Raw genomic sequence first — 22,473 nt, 5'->3', positions numbered from 1 at the left:
AACAGAAAGTGAGGCACATCAGAGTACATTTAACAAGTAATGCTGGGGACCCCCTGTGAATATGCCTCACAGCAATGCTGATGAATAAACCTTCAGTTTGAAAATAAATGTGCGGTGACATAGGTCATCTTAGTCATATTTTTGAATAATTCTTATATATTAATTTTTTAAATCATTGTGTGTGTGTGTGTCATTAGGGGTGGGGAACGAGCACATGCTATTGCACCTGAGTAGCCACCAGAGGGTAACTCTGGGTCAGTTCTCTCCTTTCATCTTGACAAGCACCTTTAAGTGGTTGAGCAAACCCTCTGGCCACCAACATTGTTGAGTATTTTAACAAAAAAAAAATGTGTTTTGAAAAACTTATCTCCTAATGTTATGTACATGGGTGTTTTATGTGCATGCGCATCTATCTGCAGACTAAGAAGAGGGCATGGCATCCCATGGAACCACAGTGACGGAAGCTTGGGAACCACCATGTGAGAGTTGGAATTGCACGTTAGGAATTGAACCCAGAACCTCTGAAAAGCAGCCAGTGCTCTCTTGCTGGGGTATCTCTCCAGCCCTAACAAAATGTATTTTTTTTAAAAGTTCACCTAAATCTGCAAATCTTCACAGAAAAAGGTACTGGTGGAGGAAACAAATTCTGAAATAAAAACAACAAATATAGCCCTCATGGTGCATGCCTGCAATCCCAGAAACTGGGAAGCTTAAAAAAGAGTATTGCTGAGACCAGTCGAGGATAGCCTAGGCTACTGTGAGGCTGCCTAAAAAGAAAATTGAAATTTTAGAAACTCTAAAAACAATTATTTTATTTCTCTTTCTGCATTTGCTTTAGTCACATTGCATATGTTAAATGTTTTTCTTTTCTTAATGATACTAAGTAGTGGTAGTATTGGGCGCTAAGAGTCTAAAAGTGTTTCAAGGCAGCAAAGTGTCTTAAACAGTCCTAGGTCACACCCTAAGGAGAGTGTCTGGAGAAGCTAGAGACACGTCTGCTGCAGAAGAGAGCTGAGCAGCTGAGCGGCTGAGTGACTGCAGTATGAAGACCATGGAGACAGGCCACAGTTTTCCAGGAGTGGAAAACTCACAGTGACCGACAGGACTGGTCTGCATGCACCTGCCTGACTCCATCTTTTGTTCAGCCAAGGTGATTTCTATCAAAATAATTTCTAATGGCATTTAGAGATTTTAAATGCTGTATTTAAAGAAGCCATAATAAAAAACCAAGGTTCAGGTGTCAGTGGTATGGACTCTGGGGGGGCCCAGTGTTGGTAGGACAGCCCTAACTGATACATCTATATCTCCTACAGTTCCTGCATCTAAGGCTCAGGAAACACCACTAAAGAGGGGCTGGAATACCAGGAAGTCTGCTACGAAACAGTCTTTCTTAGAAATGACTGTTTAAATGAGACTAGAACAATTGGCATTATCAGTGGACATGTAAAAATGAAAAGAAAGGAAAATTTGAGGGTCTCACTTGTAGACAAAGAAATATAGACAAATAATGCCTGCTGGGAGGAGAATTAGCGTCTCCAAGGATGAGCCCTTGTATTAACTATTCACAGAGTGATCGGTCTTGTAACTATATGCACATCAGTAACAATGGACTTGATAGGTTACACACAACACACACACATACACACATATGTAACAATAATGAAAGAAAAAGAGGTATCAACTTGAGAACTTGAGTGTGGAGGTGAGAACATCGGAAAGATTCAAAGGAGTGTAGCTGAGGGGGACTGGAGGGAGGAAATTAGGGGAAAACAAAATAATTTTATTTTAATTAAAAACATATTAAAGAAAAAAAAAGAAAATGTCACCATCGCATCATCCTGTGTATTCGGGACATTCTTTTTTTCTCTTCTTTCTTTCTTTCTTTCTTTCTTTCTTTCTCTCTCTCTCTCTCTCTCTCTTTCTTTCTTTCTTTCTTCCTTCCTTTTTTTCCTTTCTTCTTTTCCTTCTTTTTTCTTTCTTTCTTTGTTTATTTGTTTGGTGTTTTATTTATTAGGTGGGGGGTCGACATTATGCTCCTGTAAACAAGAAGTGGAGGCAAGAAGAGCAAGGTCATCCTTGGTACTATAAAGAGTATGATTCCTTGCTTACAAGGTCCCTGTCTCGGGACGGGGGAGGGGGGGAATGACAAATAGCCCAATTAATTTCATCACTTAAGACTATTTATAATTAGCTTGAATGTAACTTGACTCACCATATTTTCTAATGATGTGTCCATTTCCTCTATTCGAACTCGCCTGTTAGGATTAGTGTCCTTTTGCAGAAGCCTTTTGTCCTCTTGGCGTCCATCTTCTCAGAGTTTGAAAAGTCTGTTCTCTGATTCCTCAGATATTTTGGTTTCTCGGACTCTGCCACATCCACCTGATTAATGTGGATGATCCAGCTCTTCTGAGGTGCGAGAAATTTTCCTTTCCAATGGGACAATCTTTAAATGGACTTGAAAAATAATATTAGGCCCTTCCCACCCTACAGTGCGCATGCACCAGCCCTGCTGGCCGCACGGACCATCTGAAACACAGTTATCTCCAAACTCGCAGACCCGGGGCATCACACAGAGTGGTCACTGAAGAGAGACAATTCAGGATGGAGTGACAGAAAGGGGAGGTGAAAAAATACCAACCACGAAGGGATTCGAACCCTCAATCTTCTGATCCGAAGTCAGACGCCTTATCCATTAGGCCACGTGGTCCTACGGTAGCTTATCGGTGAAAAAGTGTAACAAATGGCTAGAATGAGAGCAGCCGGCTCGGCTCTGTACAGTCTTTAGTCTTAGCTGAACCGCACATTCTTTATAGTGAACATGATCCCAAAAACGCAACTGATATTCTAAAAGTCCAAGTCACACCTTGGACATAGCACAGTAGCAAGTAAAATGCAGATCTCCTGCCTTTAATCTCAGCACTCTGGAAGCAGAGGCGGGCGGGTTTCTAGCAGGTAGGACCATCTTGTCAACATAGTGTTTTTCAGGACAGCCAGGGATACAAAAAGAGACTCTGTCTCAAAACAAACAAACAAACAAACAAAATCACAACAACCCCCCCCCCAAAGAATATATTTCAGGTTTCTCCAAACGCCCCAAAGTGCGTATCGCTCCACGTGCCCCTCAACTGATAAGGGTTTTAGTAAAGAAATAGGAATTTAGTAAAGAAAAAAAAAAAAGAATTCATCATCCCTCTCTAATCTTTGCTCCACGTGGTTGGCCACGGGAATAAGCGATAATCCCGTAAAGGGAGAAGAAAGACCCTCCCTGTAACCCTACCCTGCGCGCCTGTCCCCAGCCCACCACGCAGTCGGTAAACCTTGCTAGGCGTCCTCCAGTGTGACCCTTGGAGAGTGAGTACAGTGTCGCGGTTGATCCATTGTCAACTTGCCACTCAGAATCGTGTACTTAGGGAGCCTCACCTGAGGAATTATCCTGATTGCCTTAAATGACGTGGAAAGACTCTCCCTGAATATGGTAGCAGCACTGACTCAAAAACAAAAACAAAACAAACAATCCTACTAGGTAGAAGGGAGATTATTCAACGAGGCTGTTTTGGTTCAGTGTTTCCGGGCTTCCATCCTTGACCTAAGGACCACGAATTCTCTAGGTTTTCCGTGCCAGGGTGTGACTGCTGAGGTGCCCAGTCCCGTGGGCTCTTCGACGTGAGACTCTCATCGTGGGACTGCACTACCACGGAAGCCCCCAGCTTCCAAGTTATATATATATTTTCATCCTATCCGTTCTGATCCCCACAGAAATCTCACACAGACCCTTGTCTTGGACTACCAGTCACGATGTTTTCAGCTGCCAAACTGCACGGGGAAACACCATGCCATTTTTTCCCCCAGCCCTTCTGAGGTTCCGGTCATCTGGGACTCATTTCCCCAACTTTGGAAATGTGGAAGAAACTTGATTTTCTAAAAAAGCTCGGCCAATCGGATACCGCCTCCTCTGACTCTGCGGTTTCTTTCCCTTGCGCTCTAGGAAAGCAGGGTCTAACACCCTCTGAACGTGGGCCACCTTAGTGTCCCATCACACAGCTTGACAAGGGTCAATGTACAACCAGGATCCAAACTTACTCTGAGATCTAAAAACATGATAATTTTTAAATTGATTTTATTGAGCTATACATTTTTCTCTGCTCCCCTTCCTTCCTCTCCTCTCCCCTTCAGCCCTCTGTCATGGTCCCCATGCTCCCAATTTACTCAGGAGATCTTGTCTTTTTCTACTTCTCATGTAGATTAGATTCATGTATGTCTCTCTCAGGGTTTTCATTGTTGTCTAGGTTCTCTGGAATTGTGAACTGTAGGCTGGTTTTCTTTGCTTTATGTCTAAAAGCCATTTATGAGGGAGTACATATTTGTCTTTCTGAGTCTGGGTTACCTCACTCAATATGATGTTTTCTAGCTCCATCCATTTGCCTGCAAATTTCAATATGTCATTTTTTTCTGCTGTGTAGTACTCCATTGTGTAAATGTACCACATTTTCTTTATCTATTCTTCAGTCAAAGGGCATTTAGGTTGTTTCCAGGTTCTGGCTATGACAAACAAAGCTGCTATAAACATAGTTGAGCACATGTCCTTATGGCATGGTTGAGCATCCTTTGGATAATACTCAAAAGTGGTATTCCTGGGTCTTGAGGAAGGTTGTTTCTTAATTTTCTGAGAAATCGCCACACTGAGGCAGGAGATTTCTGTGAGTTCAAGGCCAGCCAGGGCTACACAGAGAACCCCCCTGGCTCCACAAACAATAAACAAACAAAATAAGGATTTTTTAAAAGAAATGACAATGTAGCCCTGGCTGTCCTGGAACTCACTTTGTAGATTCACAGAGATCCTCCAGCCTCTGCCTCCCTCCCAAGTGCTGGAATTAAAGACGTGAGCCACCACCGCCCGGCTGAAACACTTAAAGCATCCCTGCTAAGGACAGTCTCTGGCTTCTTCAGCACGGAAACCTGAGCTGGAACAGGCAAGCCAAGGGAAGCCAAATGGGTAGAAGAAGTGGGCTCCCCTCCGCCGACTGATTCAGAAGTTTTGAAGGATCCCTTCTGTACTTGCGACCCCTTCTGCACCGGCAGAACCAGTAGTTGACACTAAGGATTCCTCAATCCCCAAGCGTCATCAAGACTCCAGGTGACTTAGACCCAAACCCGTACTGAATCGCAAAGCAAGAAAGAAAACCGAAGGAAACTGAGGAGGCGAGTGAGAAAGAGGCTGACTTTGACCCTGAAGGCAGAAAACACAGAGACAGGAGGCATCAAATCGCTCACTCACTCAACCGGAGCTCTCTGCTTAAGGAACAGAAGCCTTTGAACTGGGCAGCAGAAAGTGCTCTTTCCAAATTGTTATAACCGGCCATCGGTCAGAGTTCCCTCAAATCTGCTCGAGTCTCCAAGTACCACAGCAACTTCCAGGCTGGATGAAGCCTTTTCTAGTTTTAGAACATCAGCTGCGGTGCCCCGTGCCCCTCCCTCCCACTGCCGGGCCACTGTGCGCCCAGAGCGCACATACAAACCAGCGCTCTTAAAAAGGATCTTACTGCTCGGTTCCCCTTTTATTCTTTGTCTCCTATTCATTTGTTGCTGGAGAGAGATGTTGACAAGTCCGGGTTCTGTTATCCCGCCAATCTCAAGAAGGCGAACTGCTTCTTTGAAATGTTCAGGAAGAAAAGAAAGCTCTGCAGGCCCCACTGGGATTCGAACCCAGGATCTCCTGTTTACAAGACAGGCGCTTTAACCAACTAAGCCATGGAGCCAACTGCGATGCACAGTACCAAAATAAACCGCTATTTAATGTCTGACAGTCACTTTGTTCATTTTATTTTTTTTTTGAAATAACTTAAATGTATTTTTAGGGTTTTTTTTTTCTTCTTACTATAGGCTTAATTTCAATTTATTGTGTATTATTCACGTAGAATGCTCTTGAAAAGACCAAGAATATCAACTGCTTATGAAAACGCTCAGCCTTCATCACTTCCAGCCCCACAGGGCCCCTGCTCCCACAAAGCAAGTCCCCAGAAAGGTGGAACGCAGTACAGGACACCTTCCAAACCGGCAGTAGCCCACTCTCTGACTTCTGAATCCTCATACCATTTCTGCTGTGAATCCCTGTGTTGGGGGTATATTTACCCTACTTTCGTTTTCCATCTTTCCTTTTTGATCGCGGCTGTTTACTTGCTTGGCTAATAATTTTGTTTTGTTTTGTTTTGTTTGAAATAAGTTCTCACTTTGTAGCCCAGACTCGCATCCAATTCAGGACAATTCTCCTGTCTCAGCGTTGTGAGTTTTGGGATTAGGGTGTGAGCCGTCACACCTTGCCTATCTTCTTTAATTATCTTCTTTAAATGTTGGGGGAAAATCTGCTGATTATTTATTTAAATACTGATGTATCTTTTCATTTTAAAATCCCCCCTTTACTCTTACTCACCTTTATTAGGACAATCAATGTATAGGAAGGCCACATTTTCAGAATTAGGAGCAGACCATAAAGTTTTACACACACACACACACACACACACACACACACACACACACTTTAAAGTGGTCTCCAGAGGGACCCAAAACGTTGCTCTCAGCAAGGCAGAGTGAGGATACTCTGTGGTTTCCATCCAACACTGCTGTATTAATTCTGTTTACATTGCATTACCCCAGCCTGAGTCCAACGGGCTCAGCCTATGGCTGTGCAGTGGCAGAGGAATCTCACCCAGGAAGTGGCGGCAGATAATTCTTTCTGGTAATGGTTTACTCCAGTGAACAGCCAGTCATTCTGTTTGCAAAACTCAGAGAGATGCTTGGCTCATTTTTCTTTTTGTTGTTCCTCTCCCTCTCTATGTTGAAAATGTTGGGTTTTATGGCTTTAAACTTGTAGGCTTGAATACATGAAATATTGAATGCATCAATCCTGTAAAGGAAAATTGAATTCTGCAGAGGGTGGTGTTGTATATCTATAATATCTATCAATAATTGCAACAATCAGGAAGCTGGGACAGGAATATGGTACCAATCCAGCCTTGGGTACTTAGGGAGCTCCAGTCCAGCCTGGGCTAAGAGGACTGTCAAAAAGAGGACAGAAGGAAGAAGGGGGTAGGGGGAGGAAGCGAGATGGCTGTGAGCACTGTGGAGAATTCAATCAATATAACCTACAGTAGGTACCGCATGTGCTAAGAGGGGTAATAGAGAAGAAAAACATGGAGGTGCAGCCGGTGAAGAGGAATGAATGAAAGGTGCTCTTGAGAGCCGGGCTAACGGGGTGGGGGGGGGAGTAGAAGATAATTAGGGAGAAATGATGTCGATTTTGGAGGAAAGAAAAACAGAAAGGGGTATGGATATCAGGTGCCATCCTGAGCTACTACAAGAGCTCTGAGGCAGGAAGCCGTGGGAGGATTTTGAGTAGAGGAATGAAAGTTAACCTGTCACTTGTGCTGCTGAGGGCAGACTGCAGGAGGCTGCCTTGGTTGGCTTATGATGTCATAGCCAAAAGAATGCACTGGGTGGCATATAAACAAGGAACATATCCACAGTTCTGGAGGCTGCCAAGTCCACATACAATAGCTCTGCATTATTCCTGACACACTCTTGTGGCCCACATGGGATTTCCCACGCGTGTTACTTTACTTAAGATTCTGTTTTGAGCTCAGAGTTCCCTTCATTCTCTTCCGGCTTCTTTGAGGATAGATGGGATCTCGCTCTGTAGCCCTGTGGCAGTTTTTCAACCACTTCAGGAGAAATACAACTGGAAAATTACTTTGCCAAGACTAACAAATAAGCAACCTAATTGAGACCAAGCCGCTGATCTCCGTGGTGCTGAGGAGTCACGACAGCAGAAATAAAACACGTTCAGAGCTCCTTGTTTAGTAAAAGCTTGCTGTTGTCAAATCTCTCATGAGGTTTCTGGGGAAAAAATCATTCTGCCACAAATCACTTACTGCTAGCTGTTTCCTTTATCTCTAGTACAACATCTCTTTGCCACACTATGAGAGCTTGTGTATAAAAGTTTAGTTTCATCTCTTTTGCTTTGGAATTCTCCCCTCTTCTATCCACTCTCTGAGCTGGTAACTGAATTCTTCAGCTTTCCTCTATAACTTTAATTCTTCCATTATATTTCCTTTCCTTACCTATTTGGTTTTTGGGATAATTCCTGTCATATCTGAACAAAAGATTAACTTATCCATTTACATTTTAAACACTGAAATTATATAACAGAACGTAAGCATGTCACTTAAACAGCAGTGCATGGGATACCCTTGCAGCCCTCACCCATCCTCTGAACATAAACTTAGTGACTCTGCAAGGTGGCCATCCCTTTTCCTCTTCTACTCAGGCAAGCCAAGTCCTCTTCAAAATCCTGCAATTGCATTTTGAGCATGCTCTCTTTATGTTTCTATTCTATACTATCTCTAATTTATGCTGCTTTTTCTCACCATTTGTGGGTTTTATCTGAAGGGAACAGTACTCGTGTAGTCTTCTACAACCTGACTTTAAAATTTAATATACCAAGCCGAGTGCTGGTGGCACATGCCTTTATTCCCAGTACTGGGGAGGCAGAGGCAGGCATATTTCTGTGAGTTCGAGGTCAGCCTGGTCTACTAAGAGCAAGTTCTGGGACAGGTTCCAAAGCTACAGAGAAAACCTGTCTTGAAAAAAAGGAAAAAAAAAAAACACCATAAGCAAAAGCAACTTGAGGAGGAAATGGTTCATTTCATTTTACACCTCCAGGTAACAAGTCCATTACTGAGGAAATTCAGGCAGGAACTTCAAGGTCAATGAGAAATGCTGCTTGCTGGTTTGCTCCTCACATCTTGCTCAGCCTGTTTTCTTTTTTTTGAGTATGAGTCCCCTACTGCTGTGTGCCACATAAAGTACAAGCAGGCTGGCCAAAATACGTTCCTGCAAAATTTGATCTCTTGAAAAAAGTCTTGAAGAAACATGTTGCATTCATACTAACTACTCAACTTGTTTGCCTTGTCGAATTTTGTTGGGTAAGGCAGAAGAAAACAATGTGGTTTACAAATGTAAGATCTGATGTAAGAAACTCATCAACTAGTTCTCTACAACTGACCCACAAAACCCAAGGGAAACAGCTTGTGCCCACCTGGCATTGGTAGACTTGGGAAATTCAAAATTAAACCATCATCCATGTGACACAGGATCATGAGAATGTTGCTATGATCTATCACACAGAAGACATCATAGTACATTATCTTCTCCCCACTTGCCTCTCTCTCTTTTGAGACATGGAACAACTCAGCCTGGCTTCACATTTGAGATCTTCCTGCCTCAGCAGGAAGATACACCACCAGGCTCAGCTATCATTTCTCAATACACTTTTTGACTGTACTGATTACAAACACTATCACAGCTTGCCTGGCCATCTCTAACAATGCATCTCTGGCTAACCTAGAACTCAACATGTATACAAGACTGGCTGGCCTGGAACATGTGGTCATCCCACTGCCTCAGCCTCCAGAGTGCTGGAGTAAACCGTCACGCACAGTTTACTGTTTATTTATTTATTTTTTTATCATTTCTCTCCAAACAGTTTGCAACGTCAGTGTTTTTCTTCTTTTACACTGATCATTAAAAATTTATCACTGGCATGTTTCTGTAGCACATTCAAATACTTCTATGCCCCATTTTCTAGGATATAAAGCAATTTCGCAAAAAATGCACAAATTGGAAGGTATTCACACAATGGTAACTCCTAAACACAGACCATTTCCAAGTTAGAGGAAAGATGACAGGAGAAATTACCACTAGCCACTAGGTGTTGTTCAGTATGCTTTTACATCTTGTTGGTTTTGGCTGCAGATGTTTTGAATTTAGTCTCCTTTATTTCAACATTCATGGAGAATGAATGCCTGAGCTGGAACAATCTTAGCAGTACATTGACTCATTTTAGAATTAGACAGATTTTATATTAAAGATTTAACATTCCAGAAACACATGTCTTAACATAACAGATTATACACATTAAAAATTCACTCAAAAATATTTCAAACAAGTGCCTGGATAATATCATTACAGAAATGTAAAGGTATCTGGAAATGTACATAATGTTCTTAAATTATTGGTATAGAAGGCAAATAGACTGGAAGAGGTGATACGAGAAACTGGCAAGAAGGCTCAGCCAGGAAGGGAGTTTGGTGATGCACATTGACATTCCTAGGACCCACATGACAGAAGAACAAAACAAATCCTGCTGCTTTCCCTCAGAGACAAGCACCGTGGCAGATGCGCACACACACATACTCCAAACACTAAATAAAACTTAAAATAATAATAATAATAACTTTAGCATAGTTCTAAAACTTCTCAAACTACTTCACATATCAACAATTCTAGGTCCTGAATCAACCCTCTGCAATCACGCAGTTAATGTTGTCATTGTACAGATGACATTAAGGCACTCCAAAAGGTCCGACAGTCCCAAGGTTACACTGATAATTAAAGCCAAAGCCTGTCACACAATGAAGCTAAATTTGTAACTTTTTGTTTCTTCATAATATCCAGTATACTAGGCTACTTTTCCTTTTTGTCTTTCTTTGAAGGTATCTGTATCACAATTAATAAAAACTCAGGGACAGCTATTGGGGTTCAAACTGAAGATGAGAAAAGGAAAACAGCTAGCCACTGACTCTATCTCAGTCCCAAGCGAAGATCCTGCCTCCAGGAATCTCAGGATGAGACTGTTCGAGAGCTGTCTCCTCCAGTCTTATATTCCTCTCTAGTGCTGGCAATAAAGGCGTGCACCACGACTAACCAGTTTCTATGGCAAACTAGTGTGGATACTGGAATTAAAGGTGTGGACCCACTGCCTGGTCTCTCAGGATGACCAATGCGAATACTTTACTCTCTGAACTTCAGACAAGCTATATTTATTAAAATATAAATGAAATATGACTACAGGTATCCACTGAATTCTTCTGCTGAATTATTTTTCTGTATGATAAAAGTAGTTGGCATCAGATGAAGCAATAGGCGCCTACAACACAACTAACCAGGCTACAGTTCATCAGACGTTCATTTACATCATACATCCCCACCTCTGTTGTACCTCTGCCCTCATCCCTACCTAAACCGAGCATAGCAGATTGTCAGGGCATTTGTAGACCACAGTTTTCTTTTTCCTAGTACTGTATATTAGACATGAAGAAGAACTGTAAAACCAGTCCATTCTCTGCATTTACAGATGGGAAACCCAATTTCGCCTATGAGCAGATATGTGGGAGCCTGGCTCCAGAAAACTAACAAAGTCTGCCTGTGAGACAAGATAGAGACACTGAAGACTAAGGGAACTTGAGAAGGGAAAGGAAGCTTTTACCCAGGCATCTGGTTAAAGTCTCTCACCACCTGAGAATCAAGATTTCTACAATTGCCAGGCTGTGGTGGTGCATGCCTTTAATGCCAGCATTCTGGATGAAGACAGAGCTTGTTCTCTGTGAGTTCGAGGCCAGCCTAGTCTACAGAGCAAGTTCTGGAACAAGCCCCAAATCTACAAAGAGAAAACCTTGTCTCAAACAACCGAAAAAAACTCTACAATTAACACCTGCTTAAGGCCTTTCTCCTTCCTGACTGTAAACCTGCAGATTTAGGAATTCTCTTTAGAAATTCTCATAAAGAAGGTGAAGTCCCAGAGGCTCCTAATTGTATCGTATCAGATTATAATCCCATTTGAGGCATCTCCAGAGCCACCCTATAATTTCAAATTGTAATTTGAGAGACAACAAAATGGGATGTACTGCTAGCACAGGCACTGTGTGACACACACTCTGGCCCCCAGAACCCAGAAGTCATGCTCTAGAGCCTAGAGTCTAAACTGTCGCACTGTGTTTCTTAGAATCTCTTTCTCTTAACCCCATGCATAAAACTTTAGGTTTGAAATATGTGCTGATGAGATAAACTGTATTTAGTTTTTGTACCTGCATCATTCCAGACCCTCCACATCACTGAAGTTCTATTCAACCCATCTGCCTTGGCAGATACAACTTCTTTCCAGGAATTCCCCTGCACACTGTACATTACACTTCAACAACAACAGTCTTCTTTGTTTAAACATATCCCTGTTCCCAAACTCCCAAGCTGATGTGGGATTCCCTTCTGTATGCTGTGACTATGTTTTATTATCATTGGATAATGAAGAAGTTCTTTGGCCTATGGCAGGACAGAATATAGCAAGGCGGAAATCTAAGCAGAGACAGAGAAGAAAAGAAGGTGGGGTCAGAGAGAAGCCTTGTAGCTGTTGAAGGAAGAAGATGCCAGAACATTATCAGTAAACCATGAACCTCATGGCAAAATATAAAATATTAGAAATGGTTAGTTTAAGATGTAAGAGCTAACTAGGAGTATACCTGAGCCGTTGACTGAGTGGTGTTAGAATTAATACACTTTTGTGTGATCATTCAGGTCTGGGTGGCCAGGAAACAGAGGCAAAGTCTCTGCTTACACCAAGCCAGCAAGTACCATGCACAACTGTCCCGTTCTTTTTATGGACAGTCAAATAGATCTGCGTTATTCCAGCCTTGTTGGATTGCAAATTCCTATTCTTAGACAGGCTTAAATCATTCCCAGATAATTTTTAGAGGAAAAACTACAAACATAGATTATTTTTTAATTCGGTTTTTGATGTGTGTGTGTGTCTGCCTGTGTTCCTGTCTACATTTGTGAATATGTACCACATGTGTGCACTGGCCCTGGAGACCAGAAGAGGGAGTCAGATGCCCTGGTTCTAGAGGTGCTAGGGTGCTCATTGTTGCAGGGTCTGAGAACTGAACCCCAGACATCCACAGGAGTAGCCATTGTATTTAACGGCTAAATCCTCCCTCCAGCACAGCGTGATTATTTTTATAAACATTGTCAAATCACACGATAGAATGAGTGTTAAACACTTTTTATCATGAGTGTTAACTGTCAAAATTACTTTTTCAAGGGGCCTTTTCCATGGTTTTATCAGAGGTTCCTCTTCGTAAAATGTGTTTTGGTCAAATTTGCAAAAGTATATGTTATAATGGAAATTATCTGAGACTCGGTAGGAGGAAAGCTTTGCTCCAGTTTTACCCCATACTTCACACCATCTTTGCAATGGTTGTGTCTAATTTTGTGTTGGTGACTCTCACTTCTTTTACAGACATCCTAAATTGCATGACACAGGGCCTCATAAATCTTAAGTTTACCCCTGCTGTCTTATCCAGTCTAAGCCCTCAATAGCAGACAAGAGAGAGAGAGAGAGAGAGAGAGAGAGAGAGAGAGAGAGAGAGAGAGAGAGAGAATCAAAATTGAAGCTTAACCTATCTCTTCCAAAGTTCAGTTTATACAAAGTTCCACAACTATGGTTACATATTCATAACTTTTTGTCGGTCCCATGGTGTAATGGTTAGCACTCTGGACTTTGAATCCAGCAATCCGAGTTCAAATCTCGGTGGGACCTTTTGTAAAGACCTTTCATAATTTTCAGCCTGGCATCATATGTGGAAAAACTTGTTCTTCTACTCCATGTGACATTGGACTCTGAAAACACAGACACAGAGGTAACAAGGCCTGGAGAAAACCTCCTGTCTAGGTGGAGATGACCCAACGGCTGGAGAGAACACCTTCCTATGAATGCCTGAGACCTCTTGAACCCCAAGCTGCTTGCTCCTGAGTCTCATATTTCTCTTTGTCTTTTTCCTGATTCGTGTCCTGGCACTACAAGAGAAAGACCATCTCCTGTGGGCTGGAGCTGGTAAGCAGCTATCTCTGCCAGGACCACAGACCTGGCCCTGAAACTGAGCCTCTTCCCAGGCTCCCCAGCCCAAGATGCTGCTTTGACAGGATCCTTTCCAAACACACTGGGGAACAAACACCCTTAGCAAACATTCTCCGGGGAAAACAACAGCCTGAACCTGAAATATAGACTAGGAATGAGCTGATAGACAGTGTTATGATTTGCTGGCCTGGTTTGTCACCTGGGTACCCTGTCCCTTGAATAAATAAGCCCCGCCCTCAGCCCCTCCCCTTTTGCCTAGAAAAGCAGATATCCACCTCATTCAGCCTGTGCTCTCTTTTTCCATCTCTTTTCTGAAGAAGTAACTTCTGTTCTCTCTCTCTCTCTCTCTCTCTCTCTCTCTCTCTCTCTCTCTCCACCCTCCCCCTCTCTCTTTGCCTCTCTCCTCCTGCATCTCCTCTTCCCCCATTTCTTTTCCTTCCATAACCCACTAAATAAACTCTATACCCAAGCTCTCTCTGTGTATGTTGAATCATTCTGTCTCTCACTTACCAAGATGACCCTCCAAGGACTCAGGGGACCTGCTGAAGATTTCAGGTCACCTACCAAGGTTTCAGATCACCTGCCACTATCCATCGTGGGACCAGCTGCCCCTCATGGGAATAGCCTTTCCCCCAGACTCCTCTTGTATCTTTAAAAAACTACAACATTGGTGTATGACTCTGCCAGGCTCTCTCCATGTTCCCTCCCACCCACAGGCAGGCAAGCTGAGGACATGTAGGGACCCTAGAAATAAACCATTTTCCAACATTGCTACTGGTAAGGTTCCCTATCAACTTCTTTCTAATTTCTATCAGCAAACATGACTGCAGTGTATTTCCCCTGCCATCACATGCCCATCTGCTTTTCTTTTTGCTGGGCAGCCCCTTGCCACCCACCTGTAAATGCTCTTTTTCTCTCATTTCTATTCCTTCTATTCTGTCTCTGCCACCACTATTACTGGACCCACAGAAACAGGCAAGATAAATCGGATCCACGAATCAGCTGTTTACAATTCCAGCCTTTGCTCCTCACGGTAACTGGTGGTGATTTGGTGATGCAGTGGCTTATGGTGCGGAGTATTTTCCTCCCACCTCATGTATGAAAGAATGTGTGACTGGTGTAGCCACACGGATGTAATTCTGTGTTTATTCCACACAGCCTCTATGTCTCTCTTGTTTCTATATTTAAAACTCTCGTGGCTCTAAAAATGTGACTTCTCTATACAACATGTGACTGCCGCCATTTTGACTAATGTCAGGTGACCTCTCCTCCATCCTAACTAAGGGCAGGTCAAGTGACCAATCTTTACTGAGGTATCCTTGCCTAGCCTTGCAGTTTACTTATGTTTTTGTCTCTAAATTCCTCTTACTTTTCCCCCTCCTCTTTCTCTCTGCCCTTCTTCTGGTAGAGGCAACTTCTGCTTCTCTCCCTTCTCCTCCCCCTTTTTCTTCCCTTCCCACTTCTCCCATCACTGCCAGGCCCTACTCTGTCTTATAGACTGGACTCCAGTTCGCAGCTTGGTGGCATAAGAGGCACTGTGTCCCGGTGCCCCCGTCCCCCACCCCTGTGCTGTCTCCCACTGCAGGAGTGGAATCTGTCTCTCTTTCATTCATGGAGTTCTGTTTCTACCCATATTATTAACCTGTGGATCTCCACGTGGCAGTGGCTTACCGGGAAAGAGTTGGCATGTCTGTCTCTCATGGATCCATGGTGTCTCTCCCCCTACTCTGCTTTTCTTCCTCCCAGCATTCAGTTCTGTCTTCCCCACCTACCTAAGTTCTTCCCTATCAACTAGGCCAAGGCAGTTTCTTTATTAACCAAAGACAGAAGGACCTCCTACACCTTCCTTACATTACACAACACATCTTAACCATCTGTTTTCCAGCTTCTTACCTTTTGTTTTTGTCTTATAACCTTATCTGCTGCTGAAAAACCTGTTGTTCTTCCTTTGCATAGAAACATCAAGATCATGATGATGCTGCAAATATCAAACAAACAAGGTATTCAGTTCATGACTTTAAAAAGTTGACAACAAAGGGGTTGTTCATTTTGTATTTCAAAAAACCTTAGCAGAACATTTCTCCACAACTGCTGTGGAAGCTCCTTCAGCCAATAGCCTTTAGGATAACAGCCCACTTGAAGCAGGCTCTCTCTCTCTCTCTCTTTCTTCCTCCTTCCCTCCTTCTTTGTCTCTTTCTCTCTCTTCCAACTCTCACTTCTGGCTGCAAGATTTGCTTCCTGTTCCCCATTCATGCAGAGCACTGTGATCTTGTACAGTAATCTGTTAGTCTACTCCTAAATAAATAACACTTTATTATACATAATTCTGAATTAGTGTGAGATTATTTTTGTAACTTTCGCCATCACCTGGTGCCCGAATGTGGGGGACTAGTCCACTCTTTTTGGTATCAATTTGCCAGCCACATGGTGCATTGGGCACTGACTTTTCTGCCATCAGCTCCAGCTAGCACTAAGATGCAAAAGGCTGCTGCTCAGTGCTTCCTACTGCTCAGTTCATTACATGCCAGCAATCCCTGTGGTAGACATGGTCCACAACTCACACTGATGGAAAACTTTCGGTTTTCTCTTTATCCTGCCCCCAACCCTTGGAACCATTTGATCACATTACTAACTGCTCATAATTTGTTATGCCGTTCGCTGCTGATAACATCCCTCATCCATGAGACTGCAACTGCACATATGCTGGCCGATAACGATTATGACACCTACTCCAGTCCATTGCAATCGCCTTACAACAGGTAAAATCCAAAAAACTACAAACATTACTGATAACTATCAGGGAGTTCAATAATTATTTTTGCTTAAACTATGAATGATATTCTACAAGGCTTAGGTGACTTCCCTTCTACAAACCTTTATTTGATTCTAGAAATTAGTTTTGTTTTTCATATTATCCCATTAAGAAATGGTTTGATAATAAGGCCCAGGATGAGGGTCTTTTAGAAATAGATTAAGGATGGACAGCTAATTGAGAATATCACTACTACAGGGAAAGACAGCGTCAATTTGACAGAATATTCTAAAAGAATTTGTGCTGTTGAATTTAACAATCAGAATCTGTTGAAAGCATATGATAGATTAAGGGAAAACATGTCCCTCCAGGAAGGTAATAAGCACACCATCAAAATTATGTCCAAGGATGAGATGTTATCTTTATGGAACAAGTTTCATACCTTGGAATCCTCAGTGAGGGCATTAGAACAGAACACTGGACAGGAGATTCAGACTTTACAAAAGGCAGTGGTCAAAAGAATCGAAAAGATTAAGGAATTTATTAAAATTGATGAGCAGGAACAAAAGGAACAAGGACAGGTTTTAGCCTCATCAGCCAGACCCCAAGATGACTTACACAGAGTTTTAACTGCATATCCAGTAATTTCCTCAGGAAGACCATCTGGCACAAAGTACCCTAAGGTAGTTAAAGAATATACATGGGGACAAATACATATGAGTAATCTAAAAGAAAATAAACAAGCGATGGTTTTTTATGGGCTACATTCAACTTTTGTCAGGGAAATGGTGAAAACATGGGCTCCAAGCACGAAGGCTACCCCACACAATTGACTTCAATTAATCTCAGTGGTCCTAGAAAATGAACCTCAGTTGCCTTGGAAGCATTATTGGCAAGAATAGCCAAACATTTTAGAACAACAGGGAAAAGCCAAAGGATTTGAGAATTCTCAAAATCAAATTCTTGGCGAGAGAAATAGAGTGAATGTTTGTAAGCTATTCTTTATGGATAATTTAAATTGTTATAGATTTTTGTTTATTTATACAGGTTCAAATTATATTTATTATATTGAATATGTTCCTATTTCTGTTTACAATATATGCACACCTATGCAAAGTTATTTTGTCAGATTATATACATACATGTTTCTACCTCTGTTTAAGACAGTTTATATATTGATACAATTTAAAAATATATTTATCATATTGCATTTTACATTTCTACCTCTGATCAAGATATTTATACACTCTTTACATTTTGAGGTCATTGTCTTACTTTACTGCACAGTTCTTTAAAGATTGTTTAATATTCTGATATGAACTTTTAATCTTTATGTTATATAAGTATTAAGTATTGTAAGTCAATAGTCTTTCATATTTGTTATACTTTTAGTCAAACTAACTAGGTTCTTTAGATACATAGAGATTGTATTCAGCATAGATAGGTAACCTTCAACCATTTCAAAGATCTTTAGAACATGGCATTTAAATAACTTAGGATCTGGTTCACATGAGACATCACTGCTTCTGGCAACACCAATCTATTCCTGAGAGAATGTGAAGCACTGAAGATCAGTCTGGTCTACAGAGCTAGTACTATAACAGGCTCCAAAGCTACACAGAGAAAAGAAAACCTTGTCTAGAAAACACACACACACACCCAAAAAAGAATTCTACAATTAACACCTGCTTAAGGCCTTTTTCCTTCCTGACTATAAACCTGCAGATTTAGGAATTCTCATTAGAAATTCTCATAAAATAAGGTGCAATCCCAGAGCCTCCTAATTATACATATCAGATTATAATCCTATCTGAGGCATCTCCAGAGCCACCCTATAATTTCAAATTATAATTTGAGAGACATCAAAATGGGATGTACAGCTAGTACTTAGACACTGTGTGACACAATACTCCACCCCCCAGAAGCCATGCTCTAAAGCCTGGAGTCTAAACGGTCTCACTGTGTGTCTGAGAATCTCTTTCTCTTAATCTAATGCTTAAAAAATCTAGGGTTGAAATGTGTGTTGATAAGAGGTGCTTCATTCTGCTACTTCAGAACACTCTTTTCTGTGAGAGACCCAACTCAGAGCTGTGCCCCTCCCTGTCTTAGCTGCCCCTGACAGGTGCACTTTTAGAGCTCAGTAAATCACTATTGTGGCTGTGAGAAAATCCCTTGTGGACCATGGCTCTACTAGCTGCATGCCCTTCAGGGGAAGGCATTGGATGGTGCTCAGGTCTGGCAGTGTGAGGCTGGATGTCTCGACAGCCAGAAGACTGGGGGCAAAAGACCCTCCCACATCCTAGCCTTGGAATTCACTTTCCCTTCTTCATCCAGAGTACTCAATAGATAGGAGAGGCCTGAGATGTTGCCGAATGGCTCTTTCCTCACTATTTTTCTTTCTTCTTCAGTCTCTCTGTTGATTGCTCATAATTGGACATTTCTAATTTGAGCAGTTTTGAATAATCAGAACATTTCCCTCAAAGAGATTGCTATCAGGTCTGGGACTGACTGGTAACTAAATCCAGTTCAATCATATGTAAAAAATTTGCTCAAGTCCTGAGATCATCAAGAATGAGACAGAGCTTCCCTTTCATTTCCTGACCATGGTTAACATGCTGCACTCATCTCTTGTGTCCTTCTAGTGCCTCCACATTCTGCATTTACAATCACACCCATTATTTTCAAAGCAGCCAGCCAACAGTTAGTAAATGTGACTTCTAAGAAAGTCTTCTACTGAGACACATTCTTTTTGTGCATTTTTATTGCTGTTACTCAATTGGTACATACTAGCAAAAAACCAACAAAAGTCAAACACCACAAACATAGCAAAAGTGAACATTACTTCATCTCCAGGTTGAAGCCAAAATTTTGATGTATGTCTCTTCTACCTACATTGAAATGAATGTATCTTTCATATATTATGACTTACAAAATATAACAATATTATTGGCAAAAAAGAAAAACACAAACAAGCAAAAATAAACAAAAATCCACAGCTCCCACATCCAAAGAGATAGTTTATTCTGAAGACAAATGTGAGTGATGCTGCCCTGGAACACAGGATTTAGTTAGCCTAAATCCCATGCTCCAGTGAACAGCAATGTAGCCTCATGACATTTCTATAGTAACAGAAGAAAGGTACAGGCCAAGGCACTTTTCAAATACATTTGTGAAAACATCAGAAATGTGGATTACAGTCAAATGGAGAAATGTCCATTGTAGGCCTCAGATGCTGTCTGATAGCATTCCAAATTTGTCAAATTAATCAATTCCAATTGGTTTTTATCTGTTAGACCAAAGCATAGGTAGGCAAATAAATGACTTTTTATACCGTTGTAGGTAGTCCAGGATAAACTGTAATAAATCTCTGTACCTGCTGCATTCCAGACTCTCCACATCACTATTCTATTCTGCCCATCTGCCTTTGCTTCCTCCAGGAATTCTCCTGCACACTGTACATTACACTTCAGCAACAACAGTGTCTTATTCTTTAAACATAAATTCCTGTTCTCCAAACTCCCAAGCTGATGTGGGATTCTCTTCTGTAAATATGTTTTCTTACCATTGGTTATTGAAGAAGCTGTTTGGCAAAGACAGGATAGAATATAGCAAGGCGAGAAATCTAAGCAACAGAGGAGGACAGAAGGTGGAATCAGAGAGACACCATGGAGCCATGGAAGGAGGAAAATGCCAGAACGTTATCAGTAAACCACGAACCTCATAGTAAAATATAAAATAAGAGAAATGGTTAATTTAAGATGTAAGACCTAGCTAGGAATATGCCTGAGCCATTGGCAAAGCAGTGTTATAATTAATACAGTTTTGTGTGATTATTCGGGCCTGAGTGGCCAGGAAACAGAGGCAAAGTCTCTGCTTACACCAAGCCAGCAAGTACCATGCACAACTGTCCCGTTCTCTCTATGGGCAATAAAATAGATCTGCATTATTCAGCTTTGTATAATTGCATTCCTATTCTTAGACAGTCTTAAAACATTTCTGGACAAGTTTTAGAAGAAAAACTGCAAACATAGATTATTTTTAAATTTGTTTTTTAGTGTGTGTGTGTGTGTGTGTGTGTGTGTTCCTGTCTGTATTTCTGAATGTATTCCACATGTGTGCACTGGCCCTGGAGACCAGAAGAGGGAGTCAGATGCCCTGGTTCTGGAGGTGCTAGGGTGCTCATTGTTGCAGGGTCTGAGAACTGAACCCCAGACGTCCACAGGAGTAGCCATTGTTTTTAACTGCTAAACCCTCCCTCCAGCACAGCGAGATTATTTTTATAAACATTATCAAATCACATAATATAATAAGTGTTAGACACTATTTCTCATGAGTGTTAACCGTCAAAATTTCACTTCTGAGGGGCCTTTTCCATAGTTTTGGCTGAGGTTCCTTTATATAAAATGTGTTTTTGTAAAACTTGCAAAAGTGTGTATTATAAGAAAATTATCTGAGACACAGTAGGAAAACTTTGCTTCAGTTTTGCCCCATACATCACACAATCATTGCAATAGCGGTATCTGACTTTGCGTTGGTGTCTGTCATTTCTCTTATAGACGTCCTAAATTATATAATACATGGCCTCATAAATCTAAATCTACCCCTGCTGTCTTCTCCAGTCTAAGCCCTCAACAGGAGAGAAAGAAAGAGACAAAGAGAAAAAGAGAGAGAGAGCTACAATTTCTCTTAATTAATGTGTTGCTTTATATCTTCAAACAAACAACTTTATCAAAATTGAAGCTTAACCTATCTCTTCCAAAGTTCAGTTTATACAAAGTTCCACAACTATGGTTACATATTCATTACTTTTTGTCGGTCCCATGGTGTAATGGTTAGCACTCTGGACTTTGAATCCAGCAATCCGAGTTCAAATCTCGGTGGGACCTTTTGTAAAGACCTTTCATAATTTTCAGCCTGGCATCATACGTGGAAGAACTTGTTCTTCTACTCCATGTGACATTGGACTCTGAAAACACAGACACAGAGGTAACAAGGCCTGGAGAAAACCTCCTGTCTAGTTAGAGACGCCCCAACAGCTAGGAGAGAACCCCTTCTTGTGACTGCCTGCGACCTCCTCAACCCCACCCTGCTTGCTCCTGAGTCTCATATTTCTCTTTGTCTTTTTCCTGATTCTTGTCCTGGAACTGCAGGAGAAAGGTCATCTCCTGTGGGCTGGAGCCAGGAAGCTACTATCTCTGCCAGGACCACAGACCTGGCCCTGAAACTGAGCCTCTTCCCAGGCTCCCCAGTCCAAGATGCAGCTTTGATAGGATCCCTTCCAAACACACTGGGGAACAAACACCTCATGGCATCCCTTAGCAAACATTCTCCTGGAGAAACAACAGCCTGAACCTGCAATGTAGACTAGGAATGAGCTGATAGACAGTGTTCTGATTTGCTGGCCTGGTTTGTCAACTGTCCCTGTCCCTTTAAGAGATAAGCCCCGCCCTCTCTTAACCCCTCCCCTTTCGCTGTCTCCTCCAGCCTGTGCTCTCTCTTTGCGTCTGTCTCCTGAAGAAGTAATTTCCGTTCTCTCTCTCTCCCCCCCTTCTCCCCTTCCCCCTTTCCTTTTTCCTCCATAACCCACCAAATAAACTCTACACAAACTGTCTCTCTGTGCCCCGAATCATTTTGACCTTCACCCACCAAGATGACCTGCCAAGGACTCAGGGGACATGCCGAGGCCTGGGGGAACCCAATTAGATCTTGGGTCACCCACCAAGGTTTCAGATCACCTGCCGCTACTCATCATTGGATGGGCCTTTCCCCCCAGTCCCCTCTTGTATCTTTAAAAACGTATAACATTAGTGTGTGACTCTGCCAGGCTCTCTCCATGTTCCCTCCCACCCTCAGGCAGGTTGTCTGAGAACATGAGAGGACCCTGGAATAGAATCACTTTCCAACATTGCAAATAGGTTCCCTATCAAATTCTTTCTAATTTCTACCAGCAAACATGACTGCCGGTGTATTGCTCCTGCCA

The 22,473-nt window shown here is 42.1% G+C and overlaps 4 non-coding genes across 4 annotated transcripts; 2 read left to right on the top strand and 2 right to left on the bottom strand.

Annotated features, from left to right (window-relative positions):
* Nucleotides 1–2,634: 2,634 nt before the first annotated feature.
* Nucleotides 2,635–2,707, bottom strand: Trnar-ucg (transfer RNA arginine (anticodon UCG)). The gene has a single exon. It is a non-coding gene; the product is annotated as a tRNA-Arg (tRNA).
* Nucleotides 2,708–5,682: 2,975 nt separating this feature from the next.
* Nucleotides 5,683–5,756, bottom strand: Trnat-ugu (transfer RNA threonine (anticodon UGU)). The gene has a single exon. It is a non-coding gene; the product is annotated as a tRNA-Thr (tRNA).
* Nucleotides 5,757–13,351: 7,595 nt separating this feature from the next.
* On the top strand, nt 13,352–13,423 carry Trnaq-uug (transfer RNA glutamine (anticodon UUG)). The gene has a single exon. It is a non-coding gene; the product is annotated as a tRNA-Gln (tRNA).
* A 7,884-nt stretch (nt 13,424–21,307) lies between these two features.
* On the top strand, nt 21,308–21,379 carry Trnaq-uug (transfer RNA glutamine (anticodon UUG)). Its single transcript has one exon. It is a non-coding gene; the product is annotated as a tRNA-Gln (tRNA).
* Nucleotides 21,380–22,473: the final 1,094 nt, after the last annotated feature.

This window comes from Chionomys nivalis, chromosome 13 (genome assembly GCF_950005125.1).
Source record: "Chionomys nivalis chromosome 13, mChiNiv1.1, whole genome shotgun sequence".
NCBI lineage: Eukaryota > Metazoa > Chordata > Mammalia > Rodentia > Cricetidae > Chionomys > Chionomys nivalis.
The sequence above is the reverse complement of the archived record's forward strand: the minus strand, read 5'-3'. Positions and strand labels throughout refer to the sequence as shown.